The following is a 22,859-nucleotide window of genomic DNA, read 5'->3' as shown; positions in this document are numbered from 1 at the left end:
AGAAAGGGAGGAAGAGGAAAGAAAACCTGTCAGTCTTGTGAAGGGAAGACACCTTACAAAGCAAGCCAAGCTTTTGTGAAGGCAGGGGGAGACAAACAAAAAAAATGGTTGCAGAAACTAGAAGTTACCTTTGCTTAGGTACAAGGGCCAGCAGGTAGGTCTGGGGTTATGTAGACAATAGACCTGATCCACCCTGAGGCTTCCTTCCTGAAAGTGCATTAACACTTTCAGGACAATGGGGGTGCCAGCCACTTCTTTAAACTAGATGATTGCAATCAGAAATATTCCTTTAAAATTTGGAAAAAATGAAGAGGGATTTCACTTTTTTTATGCATCAAGGTCCCCTTTCAATGCCTGGGAAAGCCTATAGACTATCTCTCAGAATGATGGTCCTTAATTAATAGAATAAAATACAGAGGGAGAAAACTAATTGTACTGAAATACATTTATCAAAATGTTTTTTAAAAAATTCACTGGCCCCAGGTTAAGATTTTTTCCCCAAAGTCCTTATCTCTTCCTCACCAGAAAACCTTACTCCAAAAAATTTTAGACAGGGTTGCTAGGTGGTGAAGTGGATAGAGCACCGAACCTGGAATCAGGAGGATCTGGGTTCAAATCCAGCATCAAATATTTGATATTTTAAAGCTCTATGATCCCTGGCAAGTCACTCAAACAAAATGACCTCCCAAAAAAAAGGGGGGGTGGGGGGGGCTTCTTAGGAAAATGGACTAGTCTCTCTAGAGCTAGAAGGCATTTCACAGTCATCCCTCCCTTTACACTTAAAGACATTGAGACCCAGGGAGATTAAGTAATTGGTCCAAAATCACACAAATAGCAAGCTTATAGGGAGGATGTTCAGATAAGGATCAAACTAGACCTCTGTGAGGTCACTTCTTGCTCTGGGAGTCTGTCCATTACTGTCACTTATTTCTTGGAAAGAATGCTGTGGACTAGTCTGGGCATTCTGGAAAGTCATTTGGAACTATGCCTCCAAAGCTATTTAATTGTGCATAGCCTTTGACCCAGAAAGAGATCTACTAGGTCTATACCCCAAAGAGATCAAAGAAAAAGAGAAAAGATCCCATAAATACAAAAATGTCTATAGTGGTTTTTTTGATGGTGGCAAAGAAATGGAAACCAAGGGAAAGGATATCATTTGGGAAATGACTTGAAAACCTAAGACATACTATTATAGAATACTATTGAGCTACCAAAAACTATAAGGTTTTAGGGAAACCTGGGAAGATTTGTGTAAATTCATGCAAACTGAGCATAACCAGGAGAACAATTTCCAGAATAATATTATTTTAAAGGCAAACAAGTTTAAAAGATTTAGCCTAATAATGACCACTCACAAATCCTCCAGAGGACACACTCTTTTCCCCCACACTGAACAATTGAGGAATTTTTTTAGTTCAAATACATATATATATATATATGAAGGGGTTTGTTAGTCATGCTTGCTGACTGGTTGGGGATGGGAGAGATAATCCCAAATGGAGTTACAAAATGACTGAACAACCAGAAGGACAATCCTTAAGTAAGGAGGAAGTAAAATAGTTGGCCCCTTTGTTAATTAGGCATTGAAATGGGTGGGATCCTCAGTGGAATCCCACCCTTAAACAGAATTCCTGAATAATTAAACCAGCAGAGAGTTTTACCATTGGTTTAGCTGCCTTCTTGAGTTCACAACAATTCCAAACAGTCCCAGATAAGTTAGCAGTCTGAAGAGGGGAACCATGCCTGTGGGTGTTTGGGCCACTGTGCAATCAATGGAGGCACTCTCATCCCACACAAGCAAGATTGCTTTATAAATTCCTGATTCTAAAGATTCCAGACAAGCTCCCAAGAATTGTTAGAAGTGAGTCCATCCAACAAGCCCCAAACAGGGAGAAAACATGGTCACCTTAAACAAAGAACAATACCGACTTTTCACGAAGGGAGGAGCCAAGATGGCAGAGTAGAAAGACGCACATACACATAGCTCTGAACCCACAACCCACAGATCGGCTACAGGGGAGCAACTCACAGTGAATTCTGCACCCAGAGGCTACGGAATATTGGAGCGAGGGAGATTTCTGTTCCGGAGAGACCTGCAAACCTCTCGCGGGGGGGTCCTTCACGCTGCGGACTGGGCGCTGGGACTGGGAGCAGAGGGCAGCCCTGCAGCAGCCGCGGCACCAAGAGGAAAAGATCCGAGCGGGCTTCGGGGATGGGATCTCCAGGGGCCACGCGGGTCCCTCCACCCACAGAGGGACCTGCAAACCTCTCGCAAAAGGTCCGTCGAGCTGCAGACGCGGAGCCCAGCCCAGCCCAGACCTGCTGCGGCCACAGCAACAAGAGAAACAGACCCAAGCAGGCTTCAGGGATGGGATCTCCAGCAGCCGCACAAGTCCCTCCGCCCACAGGTGACGGGGGTCGGTGAGAGAGTCTCTTTGGCGGGTGTAGAGGGGAGTGGGGTGCCCCCATGATTTGGGCCCCCCCCGGGAGGTAGAAGCTGAGAGGCGGCTGCAGACAGGGGCTCCCCAAGCGGGCGGGAGCCTGGATCCATTGTGGAAGGTCTGTGCATAAACCCCCTGAGGGAACTGAGCCTGAGAGGCGGCCCTGCCCCGACCTGACCACCTGAACTTAATTCTCACACTGAATAGCAGCCCTGCCCCCGCCAAAAGCTCTAAGGCGGGAAGCAGCATTTGAATCTCAGTCCCCAAACGCTGGCTGGGAGGACCAGGAGGTGAGGTGGGTGTGAGGAGAATATTCAGAGGTCAAGTCACTGGCTGGGGAAAATGCCCAGAAAAGGGAAAAGAAATAAGACTATTGAAGGCTACTTTCTTGGAGAACAGACATTTCCTCCCTTCCTTTCTGATGAGGAAGAACAATGCTTACCATCAGGCAAAGACACAGAAATCAAGGCTTCTGTGTCCCAGCCCACCCAATGGGCTCAGGCCATGGAAGAGCTCAAAAAGAATTTTGAAAATCAAGTTAGAGAGGTGGAGGAAAAACTGGGAAGAGAAATGAGAGAGATGAAAGAAAAGCAGGAAAAGCAGATCAGCTCCCTGCTAAAGGAGAACCAAAAAAATGTTGAAGAAATTAACACCTTGAAAACTAGCCTAACTCAATTGGCAAAAGAGGTTCAAAAAGCCAATGAGGAGAAGAGTGCTTTCAAAAGCAGAATTAGCCAAATGGAAAAGGAGATTCAAAAGCTCACTGAAGAAAATAGTTCTTTCAAAACTAGAATGGCACAGATGGACGCTAAGGACTTTGTGAGAAAGCAAGATATCACAGAACATAGTGAGAAGATTGGAAAAATGGAAGATAATGTGAAATATCTCATTGGAAAAACAACTGACCTGGAAAATAGATTCAGGAGAGACTATGTAAAAATTTTGGGACTACCTGAAAACCATGATCAAAAGAAGAGCCTAGACATCATCTTCCATGAAATTATCAAGGAAAACTGCCCTGAGATTCTAGAACCAGAGGGCAAAATAAATATTCAAGGAATCCGCAGAACACCGCATGAAAGAGATCCAAAAAGAGAAACTCCTAGGAACATTGTGGCCAAATTCCAGAATTCCCAGGTGAAGGAGAAAATATTGCAAGCAGCTAGAAAGAAACAATTCAAGTATTGTGGAAATACAATCAGGATAACACAAAATCTAGCAGCCTCTACATTAAGGGATCGAAGGGCATGGAATAGGATATTCCAGAAGTCAAAGGAACTAGGACTAAAACCAAGAATCACCTACCCAGCAAAACTGAGTATAATACTTCAGGAGAAAAAATGGTCTTTCAACGAAATAGAGGATTTTCAAATTTTCTTGATGAAAAGACCAGAGCTGAAAAGAAAATTTGACTTTCAAACACAAGAATGAAGAGAACCATGAAAAGGTGAACAGCAAAGAGAAGTCATAAGGGACTTACTAAAGTTGAACTGTTTACATTCCTACATGGAAAGACAATATTTGTAATTCTTGAAACATTTCAGTATCTGGGTACTGGGTGGGAGTACACACACACACACATGCACACACGAACACATATATAGAGACAGAGTGCACAGAGTGAATTGAAGAGGATGAGATCATATCTTAAAAAAAAAATGAAATCAAGCAGTGAGAGAGAAATATTGGGAGGAGAAAGGGAGAAATTGAATGGGGCAAATTATCTCTCATAAAAGAGGCAAGCAAAAGACTCATTAGTGGAAGGATAAAGAGGGGAGGCGAGAGAAAAACATGAGGTCTACTCTCATCACATTCCACTAAAGGAAAGAATAAAATGCACACTCATTTTGATAGGAAAACCTATCTCACAATACAGGAGAGTGGGGGACAAGGGCACAAGCAGGGTGGGGGGGAGGATATAGGGGAGGGCATGGGGAGGAGAATGCAATCCAAGGTCGACACTCATGGGGAGGGAAAGGATCATAAGAGAATAGAAGTAATGGGGGATAGGATAGGATGGAGGGAAATATAGTTAGTCCTATACAACACAACTAGTATGGAAATCATTTGCAAAACTACACAGATTTGGCCTATATTGAATTGCTTGCTTTCCAAAGGGAAGGGGTGGAGAGGGAGGGAGCTAAAGAAGTTGGAACTCAAAGTGTTAGGATCAACTGTAATGTTCTTACCACTAGGAAATAAGAAATTCAGGTTAAGGGGTAAAGAAAGCTATCTGGCCCTACAGGACAAAAGAGAAGACGGAGACAAGGGCAGAGAGGGATGATAGAAGAGAGAGCAGATTGTTCACAGGGGCAATTAGAATGCTTGGGTCTGGGGGGGAGGGGATAAAAGGGGAGAAAATTTGTAACCCCAAATGTTGTGAAAATAAATGTTAAAAGTTAAATAAAAAAAAAAAAGAACAATACCTGTTGTGAAATCAGGAAAGCTTTTATTAATCTTTATGTCCATTCCCCCCGAATGGATGGGTAGCCTCCCCAGTAAGATTACAGGACGACTGCAACATGTTCAGAAAGATGGGGTTTCTTATACTGTTGTCCAAACTTTGGATCTCCCGCAATACCTTCCCCTGGCCATGTTACTTTATGTTCTCCTCTCTGGCAGGCTTTTCCTCACACAGCTTCTTGATCCTGTGCACTAGTTTTAGACCTCTAAACAGTCCATGCAAGGTCACAACTCTTATCACATAGGACTGTGGAAAACAGAATTTCCTTGTTTCCCACAGAGGCATATTATGAGGTCTCTGAGGGGCCTTTTACCTCTAGAGACACAAAACTATCCTAAGAACCAGGGTTTGTTGGTGTTTCATGGCCTCAGGGCATGAGCAGTACAAGATAGGCATGCTTTGTAGGCAAGTTTTGTGGGCATGCTTGGTGTTCAAAATCAAGGCTCTGCCAGAAACACCTTGGGTTCCATAGGCATTGTATTTTTAGTTAATGTTTGGTCATTGCCTGTTCAGAAACTTTTCTTGTTGCTAAATTTTTCCAGACTCCACAAGTGGTCAAGACCTACAGTTGAAGACATTGCTGCACATGTCATGACTGAAGTAAACTTCGCATCCAGAAAGAAGCCAACTCTGCCCTTTATGGTTTTTGGCTCCTTCACCTAAGGATTCTGATAACCTCCTTTCTGAAGACCAGAAAGTCTAAAATCCTTCTGGTCCTTTTCTTTGGGCGTCCAGTTCCTAGGTTGCTGCCAGCCTCGAGTTCCCTTTCTGTCACTGAGTTTCTCCCATTCTGATCCTTCTGTCCAGCATTTCTCTTGCCAATAACTATGGCTCTCTGCTGAAGGTAAAGGCTGTGAACACAGAGCCACTCTGGGCTTAGTAATCAATCATACATCCATACTGAGGTGTTTATTCTCCTGAACATCTCTGCTTTCAAAGTGAGCCATTCTCAGATGCTTCCACCCCTCTCGAAAAGAGTGTTTTACTAATTGTTTTACTCAAGAATTCTTTACCTTTTTGTGTCCTGGTCCCCTTTGGCAGTCGGGTGAAGCCTATGGACCCCAGATCCAGTTAATGATTTTAAATAATTGAAGGTAATGCAAGTGTCCTTTTAGCTGTTAGTGGAAATAAAGATGCCTTGAAAAAAATCCAAGTTCACAGACCTCCAGAAATCTACTCATTGACTCCCTGTGGGTCTGGGACTCCAGGATAGGAACTCCTGGGTTAATCCAATCCTGGAACTGTAGTAAAAAAAAACCCAAAAAACTGAGACTGACATTTGAGTGATTTGCCCACAGCAGGGCAGATAGAAAGCAGTGAAGGTAGGATGTAAACCCAGCCTTTTCACTCCAAGTTCAGGTCTGGAAGTCACAAAATTATGACAAAAAATATATATACTTTACATTTTTCTAAAGGAATAAAGGAGTTTCCCCAGCAAGAATGGGGCTTTCATGACCTAGAGAAAATTACTCAACTCAAGGGATTTTGGAATATTAGAATTGGGAGAGACCCAGTGACATCATGATTAACCATCTCAAGTTGTTCAGAGATTTGGGCACTTGGACAGGGAAAAAAACACACAATTAGTTTGACTGACCTCTAATTCAATAACGTCAGTTATTTTAAAATTTCTTCCTGAAAAAGAATACATGCTGTTTACCGGGCTACCAAAGGGGTCCATCCCCAGAAGACATTAGGAGCCCCTCCCCTGATCCCACAAAGAACCCCTACTTTTCACTATTCAGCCCCCCAGCACTTTCTTTTTCCTATCCTCAGGGAAGCCCTCTCCCTTCCTCTTTCCAATGAAAGATCATTATCACTTCTGATTAGAGAAGGATGAGATAGAATACAATAGCACCATTGACTGCAGAAAGTTCTGCCAGAAACCACCTTAGAGATACTCAGGTGCAGTGGTGGGAAGCCTGCAGCCTCCAGAGCACAACATGCCTTCTAGTTCTCTACTGCAGCCTTCTCACTGAGTCCAAGTTTGACTGAACAAATCCCTTTATTGAAGGTATTTGCTGTGTAGAGTTTGGATTCAGTCCAGGGGCTGCACTTGAAGACCTAGAGAGCCCCATGTGGCCTCAAAGGGCTAGGTTCTCCACCTCTGCTCTAGTGTAAGGATTTCATTGAACAGAGAAGTCATTTGTACGGTGACACAATCAATAAGCAGAAGAATGTATCCTCATGAAGCCCACTTACCTCTTTTTTCAACTTGACCTCCCTGGTCCAAAGTTGTTTTGGCCTATGTTGTGTATTATATTTGGGAGTATGGTTTGATGGGATGAAATATTTTTTGGATACTGAGTATAAATAAGACAGACTTTATTCTCATTGGTTGTTACAATCATACATCACTTTATTGATCAACATGAGTTCCAATAAAGACAGTCACATGCAGTGTTACGTTCAGTCACTTTTTATAGAGTCAGCCTTAGCCATCAGCATCACTGACAGCTTCCATGTTCCTTCAATTATTCCCCTGGGCAGACAATGAGTGACCCAGGGCCGCTTTCTTGATTAGAACAGCAAAGAGAGAAGGAAGGGCAAATAGGCCTTTCAAAAGCTAAGTTGGAGAGACTGTAGACAAGAGATCTGTCTGTGACAAAACAAAATGCTATGTGTCCCTTTTCATAATCAAGAAAAGTACTTACTATTGGAATAGATGTGCTGGACCAAAAGCCTGTTTGTGAACTCCAGAGGAAGAAACCATTTCCAGATGTGAAACCCACAAGGGTCCTTACATCTTCAGAGGAATAAGAGAGCTTCCCCTTTCTGCTGACTGAATCTTTACAGATGCCCAACTCCCACTCTGCCTTATCTCCCACCTGCACTTCCCAATAGTGTTTGCCTGAGGTGAAGGTCTGGGCCCCCAAAACAGCAAGGACACAGCCAAATCCCTCTGTGTTGTCAGGCAGGTCCTGAGGGACCCTTCCATACTGGACACTCTTCAGATCTCCAGACAGGATGAGATGAGGATTAGCTGATTCAGGATCAAGAGTTATATCCCTGTGGAAACTCCTGAGCACTTCTCTCAGGCCTGTGATGGGGACAGTGAGCCAGGCAGGACAAGCAAGCTTGGGGTCTGGAAGCATTGACTTCTCACTCCTTTTCAAAGTGGCTGCCAGGTCCTGGTGCATTTTCAGGGGCACCTTGTCCATATTCTTGTCTACATCTAAAGCCATTCGTTGCAGATTCTGGATTTGTTGGGACAGCCTGGCCTTGCTCTCCTTCAGCTTGACTCGATTGAGTCTGGATTCCTCCTTCAGTCTTCGCAAATATCGATATTCTTCATCCCATAAGAACTGGTGCATTTTCCCATATTCAGAAGTAATGGAGTGTTTCAGAGTGACCTCATCCTCCTGAAGGCAGGTCATTCTTTCTGTCACTTTGTCCAAAGCCCTTTTAAATTCCTCTTCTTTTTTCTGTAAGGCAGTGCTAGTCTCCTGGAGCTTGTCTTTACCCTTTTCAGAGGCTGTTTCCAAGAGAAGCACTTGGTGATCCTTGTGCTCTGGGGCTGATAAACAGGAATCACAGAGGACTCTCTGGTCTTCCTCACAGAAGAACTTCTCTTTCTCTCCATGTTGCTCACAGGTAGTCAGGCTAATGCTCTGCAGTAAATGAGGTCTGAGCATTACGTGATGAATAAATTCTGCAGGTTCCTCTGGGGCACCATGTCACTCCCTTTGATGATCCCTCTGCACTGTGGGCAGGTGAGGGTTTCATTAACTCCCTCTCTGCACTGGAGAAGACACACTGTACAAAAGCTATGGCCACACTTGACAGTCACTGGATCAGTGAATTAGCCCAGGCAGATAGAGCAAGTGAGCTCTGCCTTCAGATTTTCAATTAAAACACTCTTACATCCCTGTTCCTAGGATTCTGATTCCTTCCTTCTCAGAGATTGCACTCAGGACAGGACAGAGAATGTCTCCTGGAGCTCTGGAAGCAACTGATACTGGCACTGAGGTGTCTTTTAAGAAGCCTTCCTGTGCTTAGCTCCACCCTTTACTCCACCCCCAAAAGGTGAGAACTCCTGTCTGAGGAGAGGGCTTCCAGGCTCTGCATCTGAGTTCTCACCTTTCTTCTTCTTCTTTTTAAAATTAATCAAGTTATTTTTAGTTTTCAACATTCACTTCCATAAGATTTGGAGACTAAAATTTTCTCCCCCACCCTTCCCTTGAGCTGCCCAAGATGATGTGCAGTCTGTTATAGGCTCTACTCATGCATTCATATGAAGCGTATTTTCACACTAGTCATGTTGTAAAGAAGAATTAGATGCAAGGGGAGGAACCACAAGAAAGAAAAAACAAAACAACAAAAACAAACAGACTCAATAGTATTCTTCCATCAGCATTCAGGTTCCAACGTTCTTCCTCTAGATGTGGTAGCATTTGCCATCATGAGTCTTTTGGAGTTGCCTTAGATCCTGGCATTGCTGAGAAGAGTCAGGTCTATCAAAGTCTACGTACCCTGTAGTCAGGCTGCTCATTATTTCAACCAGTATCTCTGACATAAGTCTCATTTCTAAACTATAGAGAACTGAGCTAAATTTTTAAGAATACAAGTCATTCCCCATTTGACAAATGGTCAAAGGATATGAGGAGACAGTTTTCAGAGTAAGAAATTAAAGATATCTATAGTCTATTAAAAATGCTCCAAATCACTATTGATTTCTCTAATGGCAAATAGAAACAACTCTTAGATACCACATCACACCTGACAGAAAAGTATAAATGCCAGAGAAGTATAAATTGGAACAACTAATGCCTTGTTGGTGAAGTTGGAAACTGATCAAAACTTTGTGGAGAGCAAGTTAGAACTATGCCCAAAGGGCCGTAAAATTGTGCATAACTTTTGACCCAACAAAACCACTTCTAGGACTTTATTCCAAAGAGATCATACAAATGGGAAAAGGACTCACATGTACAAAAATATTTGTGGCAGCTCTTTTGGTGTTGGCAAAGAATTGGAAATTGTGGTGACGCCAATCAATTGGGTAATGGCTGAAGAAGCTGTGGTCTATGGATGGAATGGAATACTATTGTACCATAAGAAATGATGAGCAGCCTGACTTCAGAAGAATCTGGAAAGACTTTTAGGAACTGGTGCTGAGTAAAGTGAGCAGAACCAGGAGAACACTGTACACAGAAACTGCCACAATGTGTGACTTTGATAGACCTGACTCTTCTCTCCAATGCAAGGATCTAAGACAATTCCAAAAGACTCATGATGGAAAATGCTATCACATCCAGAGAAAGATCTTTGGAGTCTGACTGCAGATGGAAGAATACTATTGGCTCTGTTTTTGCTGTTGTTTTGTTTTGTGAGTTCTTTCTTGTGGTTCCTCCCATTGGAACGAATGCTGCTTTAGAACATGACTAATGTAAAAATTTGTTTAATATGAATGTGTGGGTAGAATCTATATCAGATTGCACACTATCTTGGGTAGGGCAAACGGAGGGAGCTGGAGAAATATTTAAACTCCAAATCTTACAGAAATGAATGCTGAAAACTAAAAATTAATTAATTAATTCAACAAAATACAAGAAAAAAGGTGAGAACTCAGATGCAGAGCAGAGCCTGGAAGCCCTCTCCACAGACAGGAGTTCTCACCTGTTGGGGGGTGGAGCAAAGGGCGGGGCTAAGCAGAGGACGGCTCCTTAAAAGGCCTCCACAACTCAGCAACAGTATTAGTTGCTGCCAGAGCTAGAATTCTCTGCCCTGTCCTGAGTGGAAGCTCTGAGAAGGAAGGAATCAGAATCCTAGGAACATGGATGCAAGAGCCTTAATTGAAAATCTGAAGGCAGAGCTCACTTGCTCCGTCTGCCTGGGCTACTTCAGTGACCCAGTGACTGTCAAATGTGGTCATAACTTTTGTACAGTGTGTCTTCTCCAGTGCAGAGAGGGAGTTAATGAAACCCTCACCTGCCCACAGTGCCGAGGGATCATCAAAGAGAGTGACATGGTGCCCAACAGGAACCTGCAGAATCTGTCCATCACAAGCAAGATGCTCAGACCTCATTTACTGCGGAGCATGGTGAACCTGACTACCTGTGATCAACACGGGGAGAAAGAGAAGTTCTTCTGTGAGGAAGACCAGAGAGTCCTTTGTGATTTCTGTTCATCAGCCCCAGAGCACAAGGATCACCAAGTGCTTCCCTTGGAAACAGCCTCTGAAAAGGGTAAAGACAAGCTCCAGGAGACTAGCACTGCCTTACAGAAAAAAGAAGAGGAATTTAAAAGGGCTTTGGACAAAGTGACAGAAAGAATGACCTGCCTTCAGGAGGATGAGGTCACTCTGAAACACTCCATTATTTCTGAATATGGGAAAATGCACCAGTTCTTATGGGATGAAGAATATCGATATTTGCGAAGACTGAAGGAGGAATCCAGACTCAATCGAGTCAAGCTGAAGGAGAGCAAGGCCAGGCTGTCCCAACAAATCCAGAATCTGCAACGAATGGCTTTAGATGTAGACAAGAATTTTGCCCTTGGAAATGCACCAGGACCTGGCAGCCACTTTGAAAAGGAGTGAGAAGTCAATGCTTCCAGACCCCAAGCTTGCTTGTCCTGCCTGGCTCACTGTCCCCATCACAGGCCTGAGAGAAGTGCTCAGGAGTTTCCACAGGGATATAACTCTTGATCCTGAATCAGCTAATCCTCATCTCATCCTGTCTGGAGATCTGAAGAGTGTCCAGTATGGAAGGGTCCCTCAGGACCTGCCTGACAACACAGAGGGATTTGGCTGTGTCCTTGCTGTTTTGGGGGCCCAGACCTTCACCTCAGGCAAACACTATTGGGAAGTGCAGGTGGGAGATAAGGCAGAGTGGGAGTTGGGCATCTGTAAAGATTCAGTCAGCAGAAAGGGGAAGCTCTCTTATTCCTCTGAAGATGTAAGGACCCTGGTAGGCTTCGCATCTGGAAATGGTTTCTTCCTCTGGAGTTCACAAACAGGCTTTTGGTCCAGCACATCTATTCCAATAGTAAGTACTTTTCTTGATTATGAAAAGGGACACATAGCATTTTGTTTTGTCACAGACAGATCTCTTGTCTACAGTCTCTCCAACTTAGCTTTTGAAAGGCCTATTCGCCCTTACTTCTCTCCTTCTGGTCTTAATGAAGAAAGTAGCCCTGGTTCACTCATTTTCTTCCCAGGGGAATAATTGAAGGAACATGGAATCTGTAAGTGATGCCTATGGCTAAGGCTGACTGTGTATGACAAGTGACATGTCACTGCATGTGGCTTCGTATTTTCCGAAACTCCGTTGATCAATAAAGTTATGTATGATTATACAAACCAATGAGAATAAAGTCTATCTTATTTCTATGAAGTATCCAAAAAATATTTCATCCCGTCAAACCATATGCCCAAATTGTAATACACAACACAGGACAAAAGAGCTTTGGACTGGGGAGGTCTACTTCAAACAAAATCAAATTGGCCTTTATGAGAATACATTCTGTTGCTAATTGATTGTGTCACCTTGTACAAATCACTTTTCTATACAAAGACATCCTTGCACTAGAGCAGAGGTGGGGAACCTGGCCCTTTAAGGCCACATATGGCCCTCTAGGTCCTGAAGTGCAGCCCCTGGACTGAATCCAAGCTCCACACAACAAATATCCTTTAAAAAGGATTTTTTCTCTGCAATTTGGACTCTATCAAAAGGTTGCCCCAGAGGACCTAGAAGACCCCGTGTGCCCTGGAGGCTGCTTTTTCCCCAGAACTGCACTACAATATGTCTAAGGTCCCTTCTGGCAAAACTTTCTCCAGTCAATGATGTTTTGTATTCGATTCTATCCTATTCTCTCCATAAGTGATAATGATCTTTGATTGGAAAGAGGAGGCCAGAGGGGTTCCCTGAGGACAGGAAAAAGAAAGTGTTGGGGGGCTGAATAGTGAAAAGTTGTGGGTCCTTGATAGGATCTGGGGAAGGGCTCCTAACCTCTTCTGTGAATGGACCCCTTTGGCAGCCTTGTAAATCTTATGAATCCTCTCTCAGGATCAAGTTTTAAAATAACTGATAGAAATGCTAACTTTCTACTGGAGGTCAGGAAAACTAGTGATACATTTTTTTCCCCTACCCAAGTGTACGAATCTCTGACAGAGCCCAGCTTTAGATGTTTAAGCATGATGTCTCTGGGTCTCTTCCAATCCTAAAATTTCATGGACCCTTGAGTTGAGTAACTCTCTCTGGGGTCAGAGAAGCCACCTTCTTGCATTGGACACTCCTTTATTCCTTAGGAAAAATGACAGGCAGATTGTTTTTAGGCAGATTGTTTTTGTTGTTGTTACATTTTTGTAACTTCGAGCCCTGGACATGAAATCAAAAAGTTGACCTTACATCCCATCTTCACTACTTTTTCTGTGAGCTACTGTGGGCAAGTCAGTTGTGAGAGCCTCAGTATCCTTTTGACTACAACTCCAGGGCTGAATTACCCCAGGAGTTCTTAACCTAGAGTCTCAGACTCCCAGGGAGTCAATAAATATTTTTCAGGGGGTTCTGTGAACTTGAATTTTTTTAAAGGCATCTTCCTTCCCACTAACAGCTAAAAGAACATTTGCATTTCCTTCAATTAGTTAAAAAACATTATCTGGATCAGAGGTCTGTTGGTTCACCAGACTACCAAAGGGGACTAGGACACAAAAAAGGTAAAGAATCCTCGCATAAAACAGTCTCTATGGTTGTTTCAGGGCTAAAGTCTATGACTGAAGCAAAACACTGCCCCGACAGGAGGATGGAAGCATCTGAGAATGGCTCATCTTAAAAGCAGGGATGTGGGGGAGCAGAAGCACCTCAGCCAGGATGTATGATTGCTCATTCACCCCAGAGTGGCTCTGTGTTCATGGCCCTGACCTTCAGCAGAGAGCCAATGGAACTGGCAAGAGAAATGTTGGACAGAAAGATCAGAATGGGAGAAACTGAGTGAGTAAAAGGGGACTCGAAGCTGGCAGCAACCTAAAAATTGGACACCCAGAAAAAGGAACCAGGAGGTCCCTTCAGAAAGGAGGGTATTAGAATCCTAATACAGGGTAAGAAGGTGAAGGAGCCAAAAATCATAAAGAGCACAGTCAACTTCTAGCTGGATTCTAAGTTTACATTAGTCATGAAATCCGCAGAATGTCTTCAACTGTAGGTCTTGACCACTTCTGGGGTCTTGAAAAATTTAGCAACAGTAAAAGGTTTCTGAATGGGCAATGACCAAACATTAACTAAAAATGAAATGCCTAATGAATACAAGGTGTTTCTGGAAGCCCCTTCATTCTGAACCCAAAGCATGCCCACAAAACATGCCCACTTTGCACTGCCCATGCCCTAAGGACACCCAAGACCATCAAATCCTGGTTCTTAGGATAATGGGCTAGTGTCTCTAGAGCTAGAAGGCCCTTCAGAGGCCTTATGATATGCCTCCCTCCTTTCACAGGTAAGTACATTAAGAACAGGGCAGCTAGGTGGTATAGTGGATAGAGTACCAGTGCAGGAATCAGGAGGACCTGAGTTCAAATCTCACCTCAGACACTTGACACTCACTATCTGTGTGACCTTGGGCAAGTCACTTAACCCCAATTGCCTCATCCTGGGTCATCTCCAGTCATGCTGATGAATATCTGGTCACTGGATTCAGATGACTCTGGAGGAGAAGTCAAGTGCAAGTCATGTCATTATTTCTCTGATGGCATAGTCTTCTTCAGCCATGAAGGACGAACACACATGAAGACCCAGGGAGATCAAGTAATTGATCCAAGTTCCCATAGGTAGCAATCTTAGAACAGGGATGTTCAAGTAAGGATCAAATTAGGGTCTCTGTGAGGTAACTTCTTGCTCTGAAATTCTGTCTATTATTGCCACTTACTTCTTGGAAAGAATGCTACGGACTGGTCCAGCCTTTCTGGAAAGCCATTTGGAACTATGCTTCCAAAGCTATTTAATGGTGCATAGCCTTTGACCCAGAGCGCTCTACTACGTCTACACCCCAAAGAGATCAAAGAAAGAGGAAAAGGATCCTTGAGTACAAAAGTATTTACAATGGCTCTTTTGATGTTGCCAAAGAAGTGGAAACCAAGGAAGTGTCCACCACTTGGGGAATGACTTGGAAACTTAAGACTTACTAATGGGCTGGAATACTATTGTGCTATCAGAAAAGATAAGGCTGCAAGAAAACCTGGGAAGATTTATATAAACTGATGCAGACTAAAGGGAGCATAACCAGGAGAACTGTTTACACAATAACAATACCGTAAAGGCAAATGCTTTAAAAGTCTTAGCCTAATAATGGTCAGCCATCATTGCTCCAGAAGACACATGATGGAATGTGCTATCCACCTACACAGAGAAAAGTGGTACATTCAATGTAGATTAAGGCCCTTTGCCCCCCACACCAAACAATTCAGGAATTTGTTTAGTTCAACTATACATGTTTTAACAAGGGGTTTGTTTTTCTCGCTTCAGTGGTTGGGGATGGAGTGGAGAGAAGGAGGTGGGAGAGAGAGGAAGTTGAGAGAAAGGATGCAAACTTTCATTGACTGAAAAAATTAAATTCAATTTAAAAAAATTCATTTGGAGTTAGAGTTCTGTCTCTATCTTGGCTATTTACTGCCTACACATATAACTCAGGTACTAAAATTCATATAAGCCACCCTGATCCAATCTACTTAATTAGCATCCTAGAGTATTATTCATTCATTCAAGAAACATGGATAATATACTTACTGTATGCAAATCATGAGTGTTATCCATAGACAACAGAGAATTAAGAGATACAAAGAAACAGGGAGTTCTGAGAAAAGAGTTCCTATCCAGTGAAAATATATGAACAGTCTTGGCCCCAAACAAGGGATGAGAAAATATGTCTTTGCACTTTCATTGGAGACATGTGGCACTATGAGGGAATGAACAAATTAATGCATGAATGAATAAGCATTTATTAAACTTTCACTAGGTACCAGTCACTGGGTTCAGTGCTAGGACTACAGAAGCACAACAGCTCCTACCCTCAAGGAGCTTACATAGAGGACAACACCGAAGGTTATAGTTGAAAACGTAGGCAGGATACCTGCCTCACTGTAGCGTGGAGATGGCTGAAAGATGGCATGGTAGGCCTGAGACTAACAGAGGTGAGGGCAGCTAGGTAGCCCGGTAGATAAAACGCTAGTCCTAGAGTCAGGAAGAATCATCTTCTTGAGTTCAAGTCTGGCCTCTGCCACTGACTAGCTGTGTGACCCTGATCAAATCACTTAATTCAGTTGCCTCATCTGTCAAATGAGCTGGAGAAGGAAATGGCAAACCACTCTAGTGTCTTCACCAAGAAAACCCCAAATGGGGTCTTGAAGACTTGGACATGACTGAAATGACTGAACATGAACAGTTCACAGGTCAGAGACCAGGACAAGAAGGGTAGGAGTTCCAGGTGAAAGTTCCAGGTGGAAGAGGAGGAGTTATGTTGTGGAGTTATTGTGTAAAATGTGGTATATGCTGTCACATGTGGTTTGATTTAATTTTGCTTTACTTGTTCATTTTCTTTCTCGGTACAAAGAAAGATAGTGGCATAAGAGTGAGTATACAGGGAAGAGGGACACATTCAGAAATGACTGTGCAAGAACAAATGACATCGGTAAAACTGTTTGTAAATAAAAATTCATGACAAAAGAAATCTAGGCTGTAAACCCCAAGATATTTTGTGATGCTTCAATAATGGAAACGTATATTTCTTTGGCAGCACCTAGAGGTAAAGTACCCTATTTGGCCAGAGGGAGAGGATGGAAGGAAAGGTGGGAGGGAAGGAAGGAGGCCAGGAGCTGAGTTGCCAACTGGAACTGGCCAGTTGGGTCCCCAGTGGGGCAGCTACTACTGCTCACAAGTTGTGGTTTGTCCTTCATTCTCTAAGAGGACCATGACATCAGGAAGGCAATGGGCATTCCCTCAATGTCCAGTTCTTTGCCACCACCCAAAGAGCTGCTAAAAATATTTTAGTTCTTGTGGGTCCTTTTCCCATTTATATGATCTCTTTGGGATTGTGTGTTCATCCTTCATTGCCAGAGAAGACCATGCCATCAGAGAAATAATGACATGACTTGCACTTGACTTTGTTTTGAATGAGGGAGGGCTGTGCAGGTCACCAGCCTCACTTCTCCTCCAGAGCCATCTGAATCCAGTGACCAGATATTCATCAGGATGACTGGAGATGATTCAGGATGAGGCAACTGAGGTTAAATGACTTATCCAAGGTCACACAGCTAGTGAGTGTCAAGTATCTGAGGTGAGATTTGAACTCAGGTCCTCCTGACTCCTGCACTGGTGCTCTATCCACTGCACCACTTAGCTGCCCTCTCTTTGGGATACAGCCCTAGAAATGGTTTTGCTGAGTTATACAGACTTTTATGGCCCTTTGGGCATAGTTCCAAATTGCTCTCCAGAACGGTTGGATCAGTTCACAACTCCACCAACAATGCATTAGTGCTCCAATTATTCCCACACCTTCTCCAGCATTTATAGTTTTCCTTTTTTGTCATGTTAGCCAATCTGACAAGTGTGATGTGGTAAGTAAGAGTTGTTTGATTTGCATTTTTATAATCAACAGTGATTTAGAGCATTGCTTCATATAAGTATAGATATCTATCATTTCTTCCTCTGAAAACTTCCTGTTCATATCCTTTGACCTTTTATCAATTGGGGAATGACTTATATTCTTCTAAGTTTGACTCAGTTCTCTGTATTTTAGAAATGAGCCCTATATCAGAGATACTGATTCTAAAAATTCTTTCCCACTTTTCTTGCTCTTGGTTGCACTGCTTTTGTTTGTACAAAAATTTTTCAATTTAATGTAATCAAAATTATCCATTTTGCATTTCATAATGTTCTCTATCTCTTGTTTGGTCATAAATTCTTCCATTCTCCATTAATCTGACAGGTAAACTATTCATTGCTCTCCCGATTTACTTAGAGTATCAGCTTTTATATCTAAATAGTTTACTCTTTTGGACATCATTGAGGTATACTGTGTCAAGAGATGGTCTGTGCCCAGTTTCTGCCATACTATTTTCCAGTTACCCCAGCAGTTTTTTAAATTAATTTTCTTTATTATCAGTGTTCTACAAACACTACTATATAACTTAGATTTTTCCCCCTCCCTCCCCCCTATCTTTTCCCTCCCTCCCAGGGATGGCATACAATTCTATATAGGTTCTACACATGCATTCCTATTAAATACATTTTCACTATAGCCATGCTGTGTAGAAGAATTAAAATGAATGGGAGAAATCATATAACAAACCAAAAAGTAATGAAAAAGAAAATGATCTGCTACATTCTGAGATTGAATTCCATAGTTCTTTCTCTGGATATGGAAGGCATTTTGCCTTAAAAGACCATTGGGGATTATTTAAAGTCCTTGCACTGCAACAAAGTTCCAAGTCTACCAGAAAAAACTTTCTCACACTGTGGTCATTGCTGTGCACAAAGTTCTCCTGGTTCTGCTCCTTTCACTCCGCATCAGATCACATAAGTCCTTCCAGGCCTCTCTGAAGTCTTCCTGTTCATCATTTCTTATAGCACGATAGTATTCCATTGCATTCATATACCACAATTTGTTCAGCCATTCCCCAATTGATGGGCATCTCCTTGATTTCCAGTTTTTGGCCACCACAAAGAAAGCTACTATAAATATTTTTGTACATGTGGGACCCTGTCCCATTTTTATGATCTCTTTCCCCAGCAGTTTTTGTCAAATGTGATTCTTATCCCAGAAGCTGGAACCTTTGAGTTTATTAACAAATAGATTACTATAGTCATTGACTCCAAGGCTTGTGTACCTCATCTATTCCACTGATCCATTGCTCTATTTCTTAGCCAGTACCAAGTAGTTTTGATGATTGCTGCTTTATAATACAGTTTAAGATCTGGTGTAGCTAGACCACCTTCCCTAGCATTTCTTTTCCCTAATTCCCTTGATGTTCTGGACTCTTTTTTCTTCCAGATGAATTTAATTGTTATTTTTTAAAGCTCAATAAAATAATTTTTTGGTAATTTGATTGATATGGCACTGAATAAGTCATTTAATTTAGGCAGAATTGTCATTTATATCATACTAGTTCAGTCTACCCACAAGCAACTGATGCTCTTCCAATGATTTAGATCTGACTTTATTTTTATGAGAAGTGTTTCTTAATTGTGTTCATATAGTTCCTGGGTTTGTTCCAGCAGGTAGACACACAAATATTTTACAGTGTCAACAACAATTTTAAATGGAATTTCTCTTTCTATCGCTTGCTGTTGGACTTTGCTAGTAATATATAGAAATGCCAAAGATTTATGTGGGCTTATTTTATATCCTGCAACTTTGCTAAAGTTATTTATTATTTCAAGCAGTTTTTCACTTGATTCTCCAACTACGTTTAACTATATCATCATATGATTTGCAAAGAGTGATAGATTTGTTTCTTTGCCTATATAACAATGGGATCTTAAATAAGTCAGTTCGTTTTTCTGCGTCTCAGTTTGTCATCTGTAAAATAAGGATAATACCTCCATTATCCACATATAAGTATTGTTTCTCTATGAGGAATTCCTCTTCTTAGTCTTTCCTAAGCATCCCCACACACCCACATACCAACTGAAAATGTTCTTTTTCTCAGCAAATTCTTGTAGAGTACTTTGTCTAAATTTCTACACTTTCCCCATTAATCTCTACTTTTTATTATCCTTTTATGTAATGGTTGTAGTGAAGGAATTACCCTCCAGCTCAATTCTGAATCAACGCTGCCTACAGTATAGCTCATGGAAAATGGCTTAAAGCTAGACCCCTTTTCCAAGGACACATTTGCTTCTTTTATGATCAATGGTCAAAGTCATCAAACAAAACTCTCTGCTGATTTCTCTATCTAGGAATTCTGCTTAAGGGTGGGAATCTACTTGGGATCCTACACACTTAAATGCCAAATTAACAAAGGTATTTCAATTACTTCCTCTCTACTTAAGGATTGTTGTAGTAGTTGTTCACTCATTTTGTAACAACTCCATTTGGGATTTTCTTGGGAGATATGCTGGAGTAGTTTGTCCTTCCCTTCTCTAGCTCATTTTGCATAGGAGGAAACTGAGGCAAACATGGTTGGGTGACGTGCCCAGGGTCATACAGATACTAGGTGTCTGAGGTTAGATTTGAACTCAGGAAGATGAGTCTTCCTGATTCCAAGCCCAGTACTCTGTCCACTGAGCCCCCTGACTGCCTATTTAAGGTTAGGTCAATATAGTGGGGCAGCTAGGTGGTGCAATGGATAGAGCACCAGTGCAGGAGTCAGGAGGACCTGAATTCAAATCTCACCTCAGACACTTGACACTCACTAGCTGTGTGACCTTGGGCAAGTCACTTAACCCCAAATGCCTCATCCTGGGTCATCTCTAGTTATCAGGACTATCTAGTTATCAGGATAAATATCTAGTCACTGGATTCAGATGACTCTGGAGGAGAAGTGAGGCTGGTGACCTGCACAGCCCTCCCTCACTCAAAACAGAGTCAAGTGCAAGTCATGTCATCATCTCTCTGATGGCATGGTTTTCTTTGTCAACGAAGGTCAACACAAGTCAATATAAATCTCCTTGCTGCTTACAAACTGCCCAAATCTATGTTGCTGTAAGAAAATAGTTGACCCTGTATTCCCTTAAATCTGAATTCCCTTAACTAGTCTTGATGAAAAAGGTACTGTTGCTTTCCTGATGTCAGGGATATCTACAGGGGCTCCTGTCAGAGTGCCATTGTAATGATGCTGTCCGAGGATTAAACTTGTAATAGAGGAGGCTCAATACAATGATCCAAAACAATTCTGAAGGACTTCTGATAAAAAATGCTATCCACCTTGAGGTAAAAACTGATGGAATCTGAATGCAGATTCAAGCATGTTTTTAAAAATATTTTTTTAATTTCATTTTTTAAAAAACTGGGGCCAGAACACAAAAACGGAATAGAGAAAAGAAACAAAATGCTATCAAAAACAAATATTGAAACTTAAATACAAAATAAGAAAGGAAAAAAGGCACATTGTGTGCAAAGCAGAACATAAGAGAAGATTCCAAATATGTAACAATAAATTTTCATTTCAAGAAAGCCTGTATAATAAATAATACACATTGTGTTGAGAATTATCTGTCTTTGCTTCCTTGTGAGTTTTCTTCTGTTCTCTGTTGTGCACTTTTTTATTTTGTTCTTTTTTCCCCTGCTTACCCTCCCCTAGAAGGCTACAATAAAGTTTAGATCTGTTTCTCTATAGCTATAGATATATACATGCCATATACATACATACATAGACATATTCATTCCCAAACTTTCCTACTCCTGATCTCTGCTTTCATGTTTGTCCATATCTCTTGCTTCCTATCCCTCCTTCCTCCTCTATTTTATTTCTATCCACTGACTTGCCCTCCTATTACTTACCTACCCCTCTCTGAGGATAATTACCCTGTTCTTCTATTCCTATAAAACTAAACACCCTTCTTTATGCCCCTTTTACCTATTCCCTCATTTCCCCCTCTAACGATGCCTCCCTTGTCTTCTCCCATATCCTTATGCCCCTACTGTTTTATTTCTTCTGAATTTAGAAGACTTTTATACTCTTCTAAATACATATGTATTTTTTCCCTCTTAAACCTATTGCCCAGGAGAGTAGGTTACCAGAATTATCAGCCCTCCTCCCCCCTCTAATTCCTCTGTTTCGATTCTTCCTCTTGCACCTCATTTGTATAAAATTATTACTCTTTTTAGCTGTTCCTAAATGGTTTTACTTTTTAAATTCATATCATACTCAGGTTTACCCCAATCTTTTTTAAAAGCTACCCAATTATTAATAAGAATATTAAACATACATTTTACATGTATAAAAAGTCTGTCCTTATGAATCACTCATAATCAGTCTTTGGTATGTACCTTATATGTTTCTTGGTTTGTATGCCAAATCTTTTTAAGTTCAGGATTTTTCTTTTAACAAAGTCTTGAAAATCTGAGAATTTACCAAATGTCAATTTTTTTTTCTGGGTATGATATTTTAGACTGGAGCCCCAGTTCTTTTGCTCTTCTATATATTGTTTTCTAAGACCTGCAGTCCTTTAATGTCTCTGCTGCTAGGTTTTTTGTTATTCTAACTGTAGCACCATCATATTTAAATCATTTTAATCCTGAAGCTTTTAATATTTTATCCTTGATCTGGGGTTTCAGAATTTGACTATAATATTCCTATGAGTTGTCCTCATAAGATCTTTTTTAAGTGGTGATCGATGGATTTTTTTTTCTATTTCTACTTTCCCTCTTGTTCTAATGCTTCAGGCCAATTTGCTTTACTTTTCTCTTGTATTATTGTGTCAAGATTCTTTTTTTGCTTAGAACTTTCAGTTAATCAGAGTATTTTTATATTTTCTCTTCTTGATCTACTCCCCAAATCTGTTGTTTTTCTTATAAAATGTCTCACTTTCTCTTCTATTTTTTCATTATTCATATTTTGTTTAATTATTTCTTGATCTCTTATAATTTCACTGGCATCACTTTGCCCAATTCTCATTTTCAAGGTGTCATTTCTTCCTTAATATTCTGGATCTTCTTTTCTAATTGGTTGACTTCCATAATCTTCTTGTTTTTCTTGGATTACTGTAATTTTTTTAGTTTTTCTTCCATCTGTAATTTGATTTTTAAAATCTTTTTAAAGATCTTCTATGAATTCTTTCTGGGCAGGTGGCCATCTGACGTTACTTTTTGGGGGTTTCTTTACTTCAATATCCTCCTCTGAAGATGAACCCCAGTCATCTTTATTCTCATATAACTTTCTATTTGGGTTCTTTTTCCTTTCCCCATCCAATTTTGTGGTAATAGCTTAATTTTTGTAATCACCTCTAGCCCTGAGGTATAGGAAATGGTGCCTCTTACCGCAGATCTTCAGTCCTCCCCTCTAGCCTGGAACCAAAGCCAAACCT

General features: G+C 41.5%; 1 protein-coding gene and 2 pseudogenes across 7 annotated transcripts in view; 1 reads left to right on the top strand and 2 right to left on the bottom strand.

Moving 5' to 3' along the window:
- Positions 1–22,859, bottom strand: part of MGST2 (microsomal glutathione S-transferase 2) — a 105,472-nt gene that overhangs the window by 36,407 nt on the left and 46,206 nt on the right. Inside the window, exon 4 of one of the 7 annotated variants that reach the window (XM_072621091.1) lies at positions 129–261. The exons of the other annotated variants lie outside the window; for them this stretch is intronic. The gene's annotated coding sequence lies outside the window, so the exon portion shown is untranslated. The remainder of the gene's footprint in view (positions 1–128; positions 262–22,859) is intronic. 7 annotated transcript variants of the gene reach the window in all.
- Positions 7,314–9,397, bottom strand: LOC140510819 (probable E3 ubiquitin-protein ligase TRIML1 pseudogene; annotated as a pseudogene).
- LOC140510818 (probable E3 ubiquitin-protein ligase TRIML1 pseudogene) lies at positions 10,679–12,071 on the top strand (annotated as a pseudogene).

Source organism: Notamacropus eugenii, chromosome 6 (assembly GCF_028372415.1).
Source record: "Notamacropus eugenii isolate mMacEug1 chromosome 6, mMacEug1.pri_v2, whole genome shotgun sequence".
In the NCBI taxonomy this organism is placed as follows: domain Eukaryota; kingdom Metazoa; phylum Chordata; class Mammalia; order Diprotodontia; family Macropodidae; genus Notamacropus; species Notamacropus eugenii.
This window is presented reverse-complemented; position numbering and strand designations above follow the sequence as displayed.